A 17,237-nucleotide genomic window follows, 5' to 3' on the forward strand; every position below is an offset into this window, starting at 1 on the left:
GATATGGCACACCTGTGAGGTAGGATGGATTATCTCAGCAAAGGAGAAGTGCTCACTATTACAGATTTGGATGGGTTTGTGAACAATATTTGAGACAGATATTGTGTATGTGGAAGAAGTTTTAGATCTTTGCGTTCATCTCGTTAAAAAATGGGAAGAAAATGAAAAGAGTTGCGTTATTTTTGTTGAGTATATATCCTGTACTATGGCATACTGTGTACCGTTTTACAGGATATGCTTTACCCCCTGTGATGTCAATGTGTGTCCACCAAAGCCCTGCTTAAAATGGTTGTCATGGATGCAATGGATTTATTTGATCCAGATAAACACACTGTTGCTGCTGTGTCTTTCATTGTGGCACGATGGGGAGGAAAAACGAAATAATCCTGCAGTAATCAAAAATAGACCTTTACCCTCGTTTTGGTGGTGCCTATCGCAGCGAGCTATGACAGATTACCCCCCAGACAGCCTGTCAATATTCACAGGGTACATTTAGACAGCCAATCATTCACAATGTAACAATCATGGAGGTAATGCACTTGGTTTTTGGGACACCTACCGCGAGATAAAGCAGATGGCACAGGGACAATAGTGGCACAGAACAATCTTGCACATATTCATATCCATGTTCTCCTTACTTTCTTTTCTCTGCTGTTTGCACCTTTTGTGACTATAAACATCACTCCGTCACCATCTCTCCTATTGGATGCGACGAAATGCAGTGGCAGTTCTACGGTGGTAGGGGTACAAATGGGGGCAGTGCCCCTACAACACTAAATCTGGACCCCCACTACACAAACCCCTTCTTCAAATGAGGATTATACAGTATATACTGTATAGGTGATGATGACAGAACAATTTTAATAATTGCAGTACTGCATAATTCATAGTTGCTGTAATTATGCAAAGTATCGCATGACATCACATTCCAGTTTATAAAGTATAGTCTTTCGGGGCAGAGGGGCATCCACACTTAGTAATTATGGTACTGTACATTGCAGTTATTTTGTCATATGTGACAGAAATAGTGCTAGTGACGTTTTTGTCGCCTCCTTTCACGCATCGCACTTCTGAAAATGGCTTTTAACTCTTTGACTGCCAAGCATTTTCAGAAAAGAGGATATGTTGGTGCCAGCTGATTTAAGCATTTTGACTGATCTTTCAAGGTCCACAGAAAATTTTGTGTTTGGGCTATGGAAACACAGATACTACCAAATGAAAGATTGAACTCTCATCTTTCATCAGAAAAAAAGTTTGTTTCTACCTTATTCCGTTTTTCAGTAATCAACAATAGAAAATAGGTTAGTTTCATCCAAATGCTCTGTTTTGGACCAAAATACGGAGCTTTTTGTGAAACGATATTATTTCATTTCTTTTTTTTTCATGAATGATGTCACAAACACCTAAACAGTGCTTTACTTCTGTAAAACACTACCACCAACAATGAAAAAGTGTTTTTTTGATAGCAAAATACGTTTATTTACATTCAACAGTGTAACAATTTGACAAAACAATTTGGCAAACTATTTACAAATGTGTGCAACTGTGGTACTATTTACAATTGTGTGGATGTTTCAACTACACAGTTTTTCTTTTTGTGTGGTATATTGTGTAAAACTCAGCAGGATTTGCACCACAGATTAGTTTCACTGCGATTGCCACTTCGCGTGCACTTTCTTGCCGGCCTTTTTTTCCGGGGAGTAGCAGGTATATACTGCAGTGTGTGTTTGGCCATGTTGTCATCAAGTCTACTCTCAGGATCATGATACGGTGACCTGGTGTTACGTCTGGCTTCCTCATGTCCTTCAGTTCCTATACCGGGTGGTAAGAGATGTTCTGATCCATCTTATCCACTCCATTCATGGTGGCAACGTAGTCCAGAACCAGTGTCTTCTCCGTGATCAGACTGTACCCACTCCTCCGATGAATATGCATTGGACTCGGGGTACTCTTCATCGTCCGATTGAACGTCCGCCTGTGCAGAAGTGCTCGTTTTCCGGCGTTAGCATCGCTAGCCGGTGAGGCTTTACGACGCGATCAAAGCCGCCGCGTCAACGCTTCCAACTTCGGCGTCAACCTCGAGTCACCATCATCATCATCAATGTGCTCTTTAGCATTGGTCGATGCTTTTCGTCTTTGAAAAAAATGCTCAAGCGTGAGCTGCTTGCAACCGGTCGGCATTTTCGCTTCCTCCGCCAGTGCCCAAAAATAGTCATTATACTAACTCGACCTGCTTGATACTTTCAGCACAGCTTGCCAAGGCTTTCCTCCACCCGTTTCCAAAAAAAACAAAAAAAAACATAAACGTCATTAACGTCTTTGGCGGCACTCACTTAGATTTTACTAAACGTTATTAAACGTTTTTGGCGGTCAAAGAGTTAAGTTGTGTTGATTTGCTGCAAAAAACACCATTCACCTGATCACCAACAATACTGTATTGTCACAAGGTAAGACTTCTGTCGAAAAAAGGTTGGCTAATGTGATTATTTATAATAGCAGCCTTCCAGACCTGTCAGCTTGAGTTGATTGCATACTTCTAGGTTAGAAGCTTGCAATCAACTCACCACTTTTCTTTAAGAATTGAATTGCCTTTAGTTTTCTTTTTTTTATGTGATTGTGAGCTTTAAAGAAATTAGGGTCTGGGTTTAAAAAAAATAATAATTATAGGCTGTTTAACACTAGATCTCCCAGAGCCGTCATTTTGACTGTTCTCAAAATTAAATTTGTTGTTACTCTGTTTACATAGATCAACGATGATCCTGTTCTTTTGACTTTTCCTCTCTCTGTATGTGTGTCATTACTGCACTGGCATTTTATTGTATTAAAAATCTAAAAAAAATTAGGAGTCATTACTACTTTACTTCCGCGACAGTCAATTTGACGGCTCTATTCATCTCAATGTACATCTTTTGCGCTGCCGGGACTCGTGGGGTTGCGCCGCATGACTTCGGTAGTTGGCGCCTCTGGGCTTCCGTAGCAACTACCATTCAGGCATTTGTCTTTAGATACAAGCTTGATCACCAAGTTGAATGGAAAAAAATATACTATTCTACAAAGGAGACTTTACACAGCTACATTCTGAGAAGCAGACAGAGAGTCTGACGAATCACGATGAGTGGCTGCTGGATCGCTCTGCAGTTTCAGACAGCAAGTCCAAACAAGACCAGCCCACCCCCACTAAGGAGCCGTGAACCGCTCCACTGGAAGTGGCGACGCAGCTCAAGGTAGAGTAAAAGCTATACTGTACTAGTAAAGAATAGGCTCTTAGATGTGATGGAGTCATGACGTTTTTGGCAGAACAAGCCTGATAATCGAGATCAATACACCCGTTTTCTACAGAAAAGCAAAAGAAGGGCTTTATTATCTACTCGAAACAGCGAGTTATAACCATATTAGGCGATTACGTGAGTGTGAGAGCGCAAGCCGTCAAAATGACTGCTCTGGGAGATCTAGTTGTTTTAGAATTCTAGTAGTGCTAGTTTTAATTAAACTTATGTCCTTTAACTGAGTTCTAAAGGTAACAAGATAGATCACGTTCATGATGGAAATTATTTTTCTTGGGTTCATTTATTTATACCACAAAAACTTGGAATTTGAACAAGGCTGTGTCTTCTTCTTTTAGACTTTTTATATTTTATATCAACGGTACATTGTTGCGGGCTATTCTTTCTGCTTTTGTAGTAGTATGTACTTTATAGAATAGTATTGTGTTTATATTCTAAAATAATGTACAAAGTATAGTTTGCTATTCCATTGCTGGCGTAAATGTATTGATAGTTAAGTTACTTATTACATTTATTGATTGAAAAGTGTTTTTGAATGTGCTCTTTTTCTACCACTTGTCGCAATCTCTGCATTCCGGGGTCCAACCCAAACAAACTGTAACAGAATTCTCTGGCCATCATGGACCCCGCAGAGAGCGAAAAGATCAGGCAGACTTTGGCCTCTCAAGGAGCACGAGTCGGACTGCATGAAAAGGCCCTTCAAGAAATCGTGGAGTCCCTCAGCAAACTCAACGCCAGCATGACCCAGTTAGACAGACGCTTGGACCAGGTTACCACCCAGATCTCCATGCCCCAGGCTCTGGTTCCTCCCGCTCCTGTTCCTTCAGCAACCCTGACCACCCTTCCCCGGGAACCTTTCATTCTAACCCTCGTCAGGTACTCAGGGTCATGTAGTGAGTTTATTCACCAGTGTTTACTTGTGTTTAATCAGCAGCCCTCTACTTACGCCACTGATGGTTCCAAAATAGCATTTATTATGAGTTTGTTGTCCGATAATGCATCAGCTTGGGCTGTAGCCTTGGCCAAAGCTAATTCACCAGTTTGTAGCGACTACAAGTTGTTTACTGCTGAAATGCTAAAGGTCTTTGATCATCCGCTTAAAGGAAAGGAGGCCAGTAATAGGCTTCTTTGTCTACGTCAGGTTTCGGACCTTTGTTTCCACGTACTCAATTGATTTCTGCATTGTCGCAGCAGAGAGCGGGTGGAACGAGGCTGCATTACAAGGGTTTTTTCTACTGGGGTTAAGTGAGGAGTTGAAGTACGAATTAGCTGCTGGTGACGAGACCTCTTCCTTAGAAGAACTGATCTCTTTAGCTATTCGCTTAGACAACCGCCTCCGTGAGAGACGCAGGGAAAGAGTGTCCCTGCTACTCCCTCTCAGCCCAGGTCTCTACGACAGCAGCCACCATCCATCCTGCCATCTCCTTCCAGAACTCCTGCACCACTGACACTTTCTATCTCCAGCACTGAGGAACCCATGCAGCTTGAGAGGATTAAGTTGACACCTGATGAGCGTCAACACCGTTTCCAACAAAGGCTCTGTTTTTACTGTGGCCAGGCTGGCCACCTTAGAGTACAATGTCCCCTTCTACTAAAAGAGCAGGCTCATAATAGGAGGTGCACTGGTGAACCATACATCTGCTGAATCGCCCTCCTCTAATCGCATGCATCTTAAAAGTACTGTGTCCTGGCAACAAGTTTAATTTCCTCTGCAAGTGGACAGCAGTGCAGATGAAAATTTAATTGACTATTCTTTTGTTGTCAGCTCCAACTTGCCCTCAGAGCCCCTCAGTAAACCCAAGGACGTGTTTGTCCAAGATGGACGGCTTCTCTATAGTATCACTCACCGTACCGGCCACTTGTCTCTATTACTCTCGGGTAACCGTCATGAGGTAATCTCGCTGTACATCATCTCATCACCCGCTTCTGCAGTAGTACTAGGACTCCCCTGGCTAAAGCTCCCCAACCCACACATTGACTGGTCTACCTCAACTATCATCAACTAGAGCATATTTTGTCACACGCACTGCTTGTACTGAGCCGGCCCTAACTCTGTCACTTCTGAATCAGTTTCACCCTTGCCTGTTGACCTAAGCTCTGCTCCTGCTGAGTATCATGACCTCAAGGAGGTCTTTAATAAGGATCGTGCATCGTCTCTGCCACCTCACAGACCGTACGACTGTGCTATTGACTTGCTCGCTGGCACCCCCTACTCTTCCAGCAAGATATTTAACCTTTCCAGGCCTGAGAGGGAGGTAATGGAAGTTTATATTGCAGACTCACTTGCTGCTGGACTCATTCATCCTTCGTCATCCCCTATGAGGGCTGGATTATTTTTTGTTGACAAAAAGGATAATATTGTATTGACTATAGGGGTTTGAATAACATCACAGTGAGGAACAAGTTTCCACTCATTGACTCAGCCTTCGGCCCCCTCCACCAAGCAACCATCTTTTCCAAGTTGGACCTCCGCAACGCCTACCATTTGGTTAGAATAAAAGAGGGGGATGAGTGGAAGACTGCTTTCAACACTCCTCTTGGACCTGGTTATGCCATTTGGGCTCACAAACGCACCTGCTGTTTTTCAGGCTCTCATAAATGATGTCCTACGAGACATGCTTGACTGGTTTGTCTTCGTTACCTTGATGACATTCTCATTTTTTCCCGCACACTCAAAGAGCATATCCAGCATGTCAGACTGGTGTTATAGCGATTGTCAGAAAACAGACTGTATGTCAAAAGTGAAAAGTGTGAATTTCACGTCTCATCAATTAGTTTCCTAGGTTTCATAGTGGAGAAGGGGCAAATTAGATCCGCCCTGGTTCAAGGAATGTCAAGCCTGATGCACGTTAGTTCGCACCTCCAGCAAAGGAGCCCACAGAGGAGACTATCCTGCCTTCCACCTGCGTGGTAGGAGCAGCCAGGTGGGAAGTTGAAAGGTTGGTCCAAGAGGCCAGCTCCTGAGGACTGTTCATCAGATCGCTTGTTCGTGCCACCGCCGGCCCTGATCCTGTGTGCTTCAGTGAGGACATGATTCCAGAGTTTCTTGTCATCCGGGTGTTCGCCATACCCTGGCTCTCCTTCAGCAGCGCTTCTGGTGGCCATCCATGCACGCAGACAGCAAGGAATATGTCTGCGCCCGCAATAAAGTATCTAATCGTGCTCAAGCTGGCCTTCTTCGCCCCCTCCCCATTCCTCATCGGCCTTGGTCACACATTGCTGTGGATTTTGTCACAGTTCTGCCTCCGTCAGAAGGTAACAACAATATTGACAATTGTTTACCGTTTTTCCATGGCTGTGCACTCCGTTCCTTTACCTAGACTGCAAATCTACTCGTTCAGCACGTTTTTAGACTCCATAGCATTCCTCAAGACATTGTTTCAGATAGAGGTCCACAGTTCTCCTCCCGTGTTTGGAAAGCCTTCTGCCAGGCGTTGGGTCATCGGCCAGCCTGTCATCGGGTCACCACCCTCAAACAAACGGCCAGACTGAGCGGGCGAATCAGGACCTGGAGGCGGCTCTACGTTGTGTGACCTCTCGTAACCCAGTTTCCTGGTCAACTCACCTTCCCTGGATCGAGTATTCCCAAAACTCTTTGGTTTGCTCCGCCACTGGCATGTCTCCATTCATGGCCTTGAATTGTTTCCAACCCCCACTATTCCTAGCCCAGGAGACCGACGTGGCAGTTCCCTCTGTGCAGGATAATCTCCGGCGTGCCCACGGGGTCTGGTGTGGGGTTCGTGCAGCCTTCGCCCGCACAGCGGCTCGGAACCAGAGACTGGCAGATCGCCAGCCTACCCCAGCCCCTGATTACCAACCTGGCCAGAAGGTATGGTTGTCCTCCCGTGACCTCCCACTCCAGGTGGACTCCAGGAAGATTGCACCAAAATACATTGGCCCTTATGTCATTGAACGCGTCATTAACCCCAGTGTGGTTAGGCTTAAACTGCCTCCCTCCTTGAATGTCCATCCTGTTTACCATGTGTCACTCCTCAAGCCTGTTTCCTCTAGCCCTATGTGCCCTCCGGCCGAGCCCCCGCCGTAACACCCATCTGACAAAACCCTTGTACCCAGTTACTAAAACTGGTCTATAAACCCCACTGTCAGGATGATGCCACCACAGCATGCTGAGGCATCATATAGAATGTAAATGTGTTGGGCAACTGCACATTATGTTGTGCAGTATGAAAAGGATGTTTTTTTTTTGTTTTTTTTTAAACATTTATGTATCCAGGATAAAAGTGATAAGAGTGTCCTGGTCACAACGGGCAACAAACAGGATAAGTTAAAAACATTCAGACTTTTGTTTTTAACTACTCAACTCACACAATGCTAGGTGCCGCAGGATCCCCTTTCCCCCCACCCCCTTTGGTTTATGTACTACCAAATAGATACTGTACCACCGGGTATACTAATTTGCAGCATAAAAAACAATAATGTATAAAAAGCCACAGCTTTTAATGTGTTTGTACCTCAAGTTGTGCGTATGCTACACACCTTTAGCACACCTCATCAAATCACTTCATGTTATTAGCGGAGATGCCCAGCAGTGTACCTTGAGGTGTCGACTGTTGATTAGCGCGCTCCATAAGTGATTTAATAGCCAGAAAATTATGCATGAATCGTACTAATTATAACAGTAATATGAAATCATGCAGTGCTGCAGCCCCAAGCGGCCTGCTGAGGAGCAATGTTGGATTTAATTTGGTCCATCAGTATGTAAGTTGTAAGTTGTGCTAAATAGGCCATTGTAAAGTGTTCTGTTACATCACTATTAAGCCAATATATCAAAATGACATGTTTTTCATACAGGAAATTAAATGTATCGAGTCTGAATTTATTGCTGTGGGTGATTATGATGCAAATTCATTGCCACAGATGTAGCACGTTTCCATTTTTAAAAAGAATGGCTGTGCGACTTTTAATATGGAGGTTGCATCATTCAAACTTAACTTTAATGAATCTAAGCCAAAGGTCGTGTGATTCATTTGTGCAGTGAAGAAGCGAGTGAAAGATCTTGCTTCTTGTGCAGATTATGGTTTTGCCATTTTCATTTGTCATCTGTGATTTTGTATGCGGTGACTTGAAAAATGTCATTCTTACAGTGAAATCATCTGGACAGTGTGCAAGAAAAACAACAACAAATGTCAACACTGTCACCTTATTATTATTATTATTTTTAGTAGCCTAAATCGATGTGTGTTCCTTACAGTAGCAACCAGGTTTTAATGTTACTTTCCCGAATGGATGAATATGATAATTTTTATTCAGGGCACGAATGAGCAGTAATTGCTTTTTGACAGCCAACATTAGCCGTTGCTGAAGTGTCCTCTAAAATGTTGTGTTGACAGAAATTGTAGCGTCTTTTTCAAAGGGTGCATAAGTATTACCTATTTTCTTTTTCAGCGCTCTTTTCTTCTTTCTTTGCATTTTGAGTTCCCGTGGTTCTCTTGAGAAACTGAAATGACATGCAGCGTCTGCCACTAGTTTTCATGACTGGGTGACCAATGTCCTCTGATTTTGCTACAATTATACCGTTCAAAACCCGTTCACAGATGGCAGATTGAGCGCATTCGCTAAATGTTCATTAGGAAGAATTAGTCTACACTACTTTGAATTCCAGTTTGCCCAAAATATGGACAAGTTCATAAACTTTCGTTCATTAAACTTGTTCAAGTAAGAGAGTGAGAATATCACATACAATGGGTCAGATGTGGCTCGAGAACCTAGCCTGGGAACCAGACTCATCATTGTAAAAGTGAACCAATCATTTTGACCTAGTGTAGTTGCCGTATTTGGTGAACAAATATGGCCGACCTGCGCATGAGCGCCTCTAATCGTGTAATCACATTCTAACCCAGTCTTATTAGTACAACCGCATGCCATACTTTACATGGTGGAATTTTCTCCGTAGAGACAGAAATTAACGCTATGGGGAAATCAATGTATTCAAGTTAGGCAGCCACAGTTAGGCAGCAACATAAGATGGCCGCCAGTGGTTTCCCTTTTCCCGACGGCACGTAAGCAGCATTGTTAGTCCATTCTTGTATAAGTCTGTGGTCTTGAGACACTTTTTCTGTTGAAATAAATGCTTCCAGTGCCTTCAGCTGCTATGATTTGATTGACTCTGCGTGTTTCTGGTCATTTAAAACTGAGTTTAATTCTGAATGAAACACACTATCGTCTCACCCGTGCCCCATTTTCAATGTTATGAGAATGGACTTCCGCCGCCGAGTGACATTGCTCACGAAGTTTACGTCACAGTCGAAAACACGCTCTCCAGATCAAGTGGGTGTGGCTTGCCAGGCTACACAGACTACTTTGGCCAGAAATTAGGTATTGAGATTGTTGGATTGATGTTTTGTCTGTGTAGCTTGTGTAGGTGTAGCTAATGATGATTCTGGTAAGTGCTGCATATTGTCGTAAACATTGTCCAAGATACATTATCTTCAACAACAGTCAAGAGCCTCCACTTAGATACTCTGAACTCAGCTGAGAAGGATGATTGAGTAAATCAATAGTCACTTTCAATGAGAAGTCACGATTAAGAGTAACCCAATTACTGTTGGATCCAAACAGCCTATAGATGATGCATTCAAAAATAATTGGATGCTAAAACGTAAAGTTCACAATATACTGCATTAATTCACAGTTACTTTACATGTAAGTCAATTATCCAAGCATTAGACCTTGACGGCCTATGAATAAACAGGTTGTTTGTGAAATCCCAGCTCTTTGACATCAAAAAACCTTGGCCAGCTTACACAGATGGCCTTTGGTATGCGCTCAAGTGAATAACAATCACTGGTTTAAATAGCATCCCTCCATCTTCTATACCCATTATCCCGTAGTGCTCCAGTGGGTGGGAATCTAGTATACAACATTACGGTTAGAAACACAATGTGTTGAATTATGCATACATTTACACCCGACTTTAAGTACACCTGCAAAATCCATTGACACTGTATATAATACAACAATAAAAACACCTCAGTATGATGCAGTGTCATTCTACGCCAGCTGACTTCGGGCAAAAGGCAGACTGTCAGTCAATCATACAGAGCCAGAGACTTATTCCATGCTGTGTATGCAAATCAGTTGTGTGAACCATCATGCCATCAGTGACTTACAATAATGCAGGACATAGGCATGCATTCCAGATAGTCACACCTCAGCAAGACTTCATTGCAGTCATTTTACTCATCTAAAATATTGCAACATTTAATTAAGTTTGTGTTTTTAAATAGGTTTTTAGAAATGTATAGCGTGTCATTTTTTTATTTTTTTATTTTTTTATTACCTCTCTATTTTGCAGAATTTCACCAAGTGGATCTGGAATGTACAGTAATCCATTGTAATTCAAATTAAATTATTTTAAAAATCGCTTTTGTAGCAAGTGGAAATTTGTACCACTTTGAGGTTTCCAGTCCATTATGCTGATCAATAATTGTATTTTACATACACACATTCTGCTATTGTATTTGATCTAATGCTGTGACTAGCGTATGTGTGTATATAATATGATCAAGCCAAAAGCTAAAGTAGTTCTTGCTCTCCCATGCATTACATAACTGATTTCTGTGTCCGTCACCGTTCACTAACCTTAACGCGCTGCCCCAGCACATCTGCAAACAACAACCCATTGGCCTCTGCAGCCTCTTAAAACACTCTCAACATTGTCCAGTCTAAGTTAAACGACTTTGGCTACCTCATAAAGAAGGGACAGTTCAGTGTCCTTGTACAAGTGTGGGGGGGTTTATTCTCAAGTAGCCATTTTCCTCTACATTGCTGTGAAACCATATTGGAACAAGAGATTTCATGTTGCAGTCTATGACCATCTTATGTATTTAGTTTTAAAAGCCATTTTGTCATTTTACAGATCAATCAAATGTGAATTTAATGAATTACAATAACTTGATCATGAATGAATGAATGAATGAATGAATGATCATCAGAAGAAGCATCAGCAGCAAGGTTATAGTGGTTAAAAGGTCTGCCTTGCAGTCAAGAGGTTCTGGGCTCAAATCTCGGCTTGGGCCGTTACTGTGGTGCTTGCCATTCAACCTTGTGCTTTCTCCTGTTGTGAGTATGAATGGATGGTTCGCCCTGCGACAGAGTAGCAGCCAGTCCAGCGTATACCCTGCCTCTTATACCCGAAGTCAGCCGGGAAAGGCCCCAGCTAACCCATAACCCTAATGATGGCAAGCAGTATTGAAAACAGATGACTGGATATTAAAAATCTCAGAATCCTTTTCAGTGATGTTTTGGATGAATATCTAATGTCCTATTCCTCGCAGGCTCTGCATCTCTTTAACCCACCAAAATTGTGTTGACTGTTTATGAATTATTCGATGTGCTCCATCTTGAAGTGTTAACTGTACACATTTTAAATCAAATCTGCACACATTGAAGCATTCAGCTTGGTATTCAGATTTGCAATGCTTAAGTGCATACCCTCATCATGCAGAAGTGTGACATACTAGTTTTGTTGTGCATATTTTGTTGCATCATCAGCTATAATTTTCCTTTGTATTACTGTGTCTTTCTTACACTTGTTTATTCCCCCCAGTAAAGTTGGCAGTTGTTTTCTCTCATATTTGTATGCATTCTACCCTCCCTATGTTTACTTTGGAAGATGACAACCATTTCCTACCAATTTGAGAGGCAACGGGCTCTTTCTTCAAGCTGTTCATTCTTCACACATATTCATTCAAAGTACAGCATTTTTTTATCAGGTAGTACAGGGAAGAATGATGACTGGGTGTAGGGTTATAGCAATACTACACTACTTTTTAACAACATCAAAATCTCATGGTACAATATAGTCATGATATTAAGGCCACAGGACAGTATTATTGTGACATTGTACAAATAGTAATGTGAGGAAAAAAATACCAATGTAGTGCGAAAAATTGGTGCTACACACTTACTGTAATTGACAACAAAATACATCATGTGCATATGTTGTAACTTAAACATATATTTTCAAGTGCAAACAACAGAACAGGAATATTGTTTCAAATAACAAGCCAAGCCGCACCTTTTCATGATTGTCCCATCATACACCCCAACCTCCTCCCCCACCCGCAATTTGTATATAAATTCTATCAGGTTTTGTGTTGTCGTGGGCCCTAATGCAGGGAGTCAAGGCAGGATAATGTTAAGGTATTTAATCACAAAAATAACAAAAAGGCAAAAACAGCTACATGACTATGAACTCAGAAGTCCAAAACAAGATTCAAAGTGCAAAGCAAAACTGTATTAACCATGAAAACATGACATGACATGGACAATAAACCAACAAGGACTGAACAAACTAAATATGGCTGAGTTAGCTGATTGGATGATACAAGGGATAGGGTTAGGGTTAGCACAGGTGGACATAATAAAACTTAACGAGATAATGACAACAGGGACACAAGGAAAAACATAACAACAAAACTCTAACTAAAACCAAATCAACAAATCACATGAAGAGAAAATTCACTTTGAAGCTCTTGTGTTAAGTAAATGATACTAAATGTTATTGAAATACATTCCCGTGTCTTCTGATGACAGAGAGCCAATTGATACCCTTCTTAATTATAACTTATTTATGGATGGCGGTGAACGTCCTACAGCTCAACCAGGACAAATCATTGATTTTAGTGACACAACATGTAAAGAACCTGGGCATCATTTTTGAAGCTTAATTTTATTTCACACATATGGAATGTAACCAAAAACAAGATTTCTACCATTTTTAATTAAAGTCCATTTGGAGTCTACATGCTTTTATCTCCTTTTTTATGCAATTGATCTCATTTTTTTTATGCAATGCAATTCGCTCTGGTCTTGAAGAAATAGCATTTTAAACCTACAACTACTCCAGAACTCATCAGCTTGTGTGCTGAGAAAGACCAGAAGGCAGGAGCACATTACAGCATTTTTTTTTAGATTGCCCCGTGTATTTCAGAATCGATTTTAAGGTTCTTTCACTAGTTTTTATATGTCTTAACAGTCTTGGGCCATCATATCTGTATGATATGATATAAACCCAGGCGTACCCTGTAGTCCTCTGGCACCGGCCTTTTTAACTGTTCCCAAAGCTAGAGCAAAAACCTATGGAGAGGTTGCATTACGCCATTACAGCCTGCACCTCTGAAACAGCCTGCCAGAGAGCATCGAGACCGCAGAGAATGCTGATATTTTGAAAAGGAGGTTCAAGACTTGCCTTCTGTATTTAGTTGAGCTAATAACTGTTTATTATTACTATTATTATTTATTTTCATATTTTATCCGTGCAATTATTAATGAATTAATTAAATGTATCCTCTTTTTTTTTTCTTTTATCCAGTCACCAATTATTTTCTCTTCTATTATCCATCATTTTTATCTAATCTTGTCTCATTGACTTAAGAGTCTTTTTAAGTTTGAATTAAGATGTTTAATTGTGGGAATGGGTGGTATGGGTTTCTGTATATATATTTTTTCTTTCCATAGATTGTTTCTATCACTGTACAGCACTTAGTGTTGCATTAATGTATTAAAAGTGCTATACAAATAGAATTTAATTTAAACTGTTTCACTTGGTTCGCTATATCACACAGGTAGACCTCAGACACAACCACAAACCTAATAAATGTTTCGAGAGATTAATGAAGCAAATCCTTTTAAGAGGCTGCATTTAACAATTCAGTTGGTTTACTGACATTATACAGTAAAATGAAATACTGTTACTGTATAATTTGTACATATTATGCAGATTTATTTGTATTTATTTTTTAATCAAAATACAGTTTATTTTCCATCAAGGACTTTTATATGCTTCCAGAGACCAAGTGGCTCATCTTGCAGAGCACATGTAATCTTTTGCTCGGGGCAACGGAGGGAAAAGAACTACCAGTTCTCTGCAGGTGTTTTGCGAAAAGAAAATATCTGCATATTTAACCCTGCAGGACTTGAATCATAAGCACCGTTGTAACAATTGTGTATACTGCTGCACATATTAGAACCGTGATGGCTAAAGAAAAGACAAACTATCAAGTGTCAACATTCAGCTCATCTCAATGCGACAGTAGCCCTTTTTTTTTTTTAAACGGCTGATTGGCTGTTGCTTTATTCTTTGGATTCAATTTCACACTTCACATGTTCATGATTTTCTGACTGCACCAGTTTGCAAGCTTTCCAACAATTTCTAAGTCTATTGGCTCCTAATACAATTCAAAGAAACCACCTACAGTCGAGGTCATTGTTTGGAGATGAGATCCCCCCCTTCCCCCCCTCCCCCATAACCAGTGAAGTATGACCACTACACACTCAAACATAGCGAACCACGGAATATAAGTCATGGCCGAGACCTTATGTATACTGATGACTATATATGGACAACCAGGCTACAGCGATAGAGACAATAGCCAAGCACGATTAAAGTAGATGCTCCTCCTTAATTACGCAATAGCAAATTGGGCATTCAGACAACATACTGTACTAAATGGATACAGCAGGATACATGCGGATTTGCAAATTCACATAGGCTATATATTTTTTAATTTGTTAATACAATATTTTTGAGGGGGCGGGGTTTCCTGGATATTCTTCATGATTTCCCTCCACAACATTCAACATTATTTTCTTTTTTTTTCTAATCTATACTATTGGTCAGTCCACATTTTGTTATTTTTATTTATTTATTTATTTAAGATATGTTTTTATTAATTAATTTATTTAATATTATTGTTATTCATTGATTTATTTAAGATTATTATTATTATTTTATTTTTATTTTTTTCTATACAAATTATTGACCAATCTAAAGTGTTGAAAATGGTTTACTCTCTTCGATGATGCAATATTAATGGTTGAACAAACATGCCGGCTTTGGGGTCTCCTGAAAAGTGACTTTTTGAGAGGTACGGGGTTTTCGGCCCTATGCCAGTTTTATATAAAAACTCAACAAAAAAATAAACACAACACTTTTGTTTTTGCTCCCATTTTGTATGAAATGAACTCAAAGATCTAAAACTTCTTCCACATACACAATATCACAATTTCTCTCAAATATTGTTCACAAACCAGTCTAAATCTGTGATAGTGAGCACTTCTCCTTTGCCGAGATAATCCATTCCACCTCACAGGTGTGCACTAATCATGGTGTCTAATCGGCATCTTGATATTATTATTGTGTGCAAACGTGTTGCGTTTATATTTTTGTTGAGTGTAGTATGCTGAAAACGTTTGAGGTCGCCACTTACTTGTTTTTATACATTTTTAATGTTAATGTTCACTGGAGCCCGTGTGATTTGTATACAATTACCTACTAGGACACAGCAGGTTTGCACAAATAAATGCAAAAGAAATGTCCACAAGACTCTGCACAGAATAGTTCACAAAGGGACAAAATGTTACAATTCAACAACCAATTATATTGCAATTCATTTTGGTGATGGACCTGCTTGATGGTGTTATTTTATCTTTTTTTCTTCTTTTTTTTATGTGACTCATTACATTACCTCTGGAACTGTACAACACTCAGAATAACATTAGCACCCCTTGGCAAGATGTTATTCATCCTCAATTAACCATCTAACAGCACACTAGCAAACAAACACAAATGCAAAGGGCTATGAATTGTTTTCACTTTTATTAATAGTGCTCTACTTAGTGATTTTCTACTTATACAGTACCTGTCTTTATGATAATGCTAAAATATGGATGGATGGATGGACAGATAGTTTGCCACTGGAATTGTTTTGGAACCTTGCATTTGTTACATTTTGATTTTGTTTACTGTACTCACAATGAATTGCACTAGTATGAACACACTATTGGCCTTAGTTTTTGTTGGCCTTTGAACAACTGCATCAAAAAAGCCTGAACACACAACACATATGAACAGTCTGCATTGGTTTTCAATTGTGTGTGTAGTGCTGTATATCTGACATAATAAAGACAGAAAGCAAAAGTTTCCATTTTGAAAGAGTGGAAAAGGATTTCCCAAGGCTTTCTATATCACCCTGTTCCCATTCTTATTGCTGTCTATTTTCTGCAGACAATGGGAACATGAGGCTCCTTGACCCAGTTGAACCAGATAAAAAAAGAATCTGCTTCATGCTGGCAATGACATTTAAAATTCACAATTCTCTTTAAAGAGGATCTGAACTCTTACGTGAGCTTGTGGTCCAAGAGGTATCATTTTTACTGACGCTATCAAATGAAAGTAAAAAAAATAAAACATATATACAGGACATTTGAGTGTGCATACACTAGATGTTAGAACAACAAAAAAGGACTCGGGTTGGTGGCCCGGTGGGTGGTGGGTGGTGTCTGGTCGAAGCTGGATTTCACTTTCCTTTCTTTTCTTTGGTCCTTCCTCGGGTCTCTTGACGGCCTCACGACGCTGGAAGTGTTTGGTTTAGGTGAACGGTATGGGATTTTTTAATAGGTTTTAGGTGAACTAATGAATACACACACACCCCCACCTACATACAAAATAAAAATTAATAAAATAAATAAAATAAAAAAAGAGAGAGCAATGATGATGACATGTGAAATCGGTAAAATTACCGAATGAACAATACTGAGCTCTCCAGAGAAAAAAAAGAAGAAAAAAAAAGAACAACAATAAACAACACCCGCTTATTTGTTTGCAGCGATATCTTTACGAAACTTGGTAATGTTTATGATATGAGATGTTTTTCTTGTTTCTTTATTTTGCTTTATTGTCTGTATGACCTGTCCTCCTGCTCTCCTGGATGTAGATCGTGGTTGTATGGATTATGTCCATTTATGAATGTATTTTAGTTCATTAAGATTCTAAAATAGATTTATTTTCTGTAGCTTTCACCTTGTACAGTATTAGTCTGCACGTTGCCAGTTAAAGTTGTTTAAAATGAATGGGAGGCAAAGCAGCTTAAGAAAAATGAAAACACATTTCTTTACTTTTTCGATATGAGATACTTTTTACACCCAAAC

This window comes from Leptonotus elevatus, chromosome 1 (assembly GCF_054856555.1).
Source record: "Leptonotus elevatus isolate MCC_2025b chromosome 1, RoL_Lele_1.0, whole genome shotgun sequence".
NCBI lineage: Eukaryota > Metazoa > Chordata > Actinopteri > Syngnathiformes > Syngnathidae > Leptonotus > Leptonotus elevatus.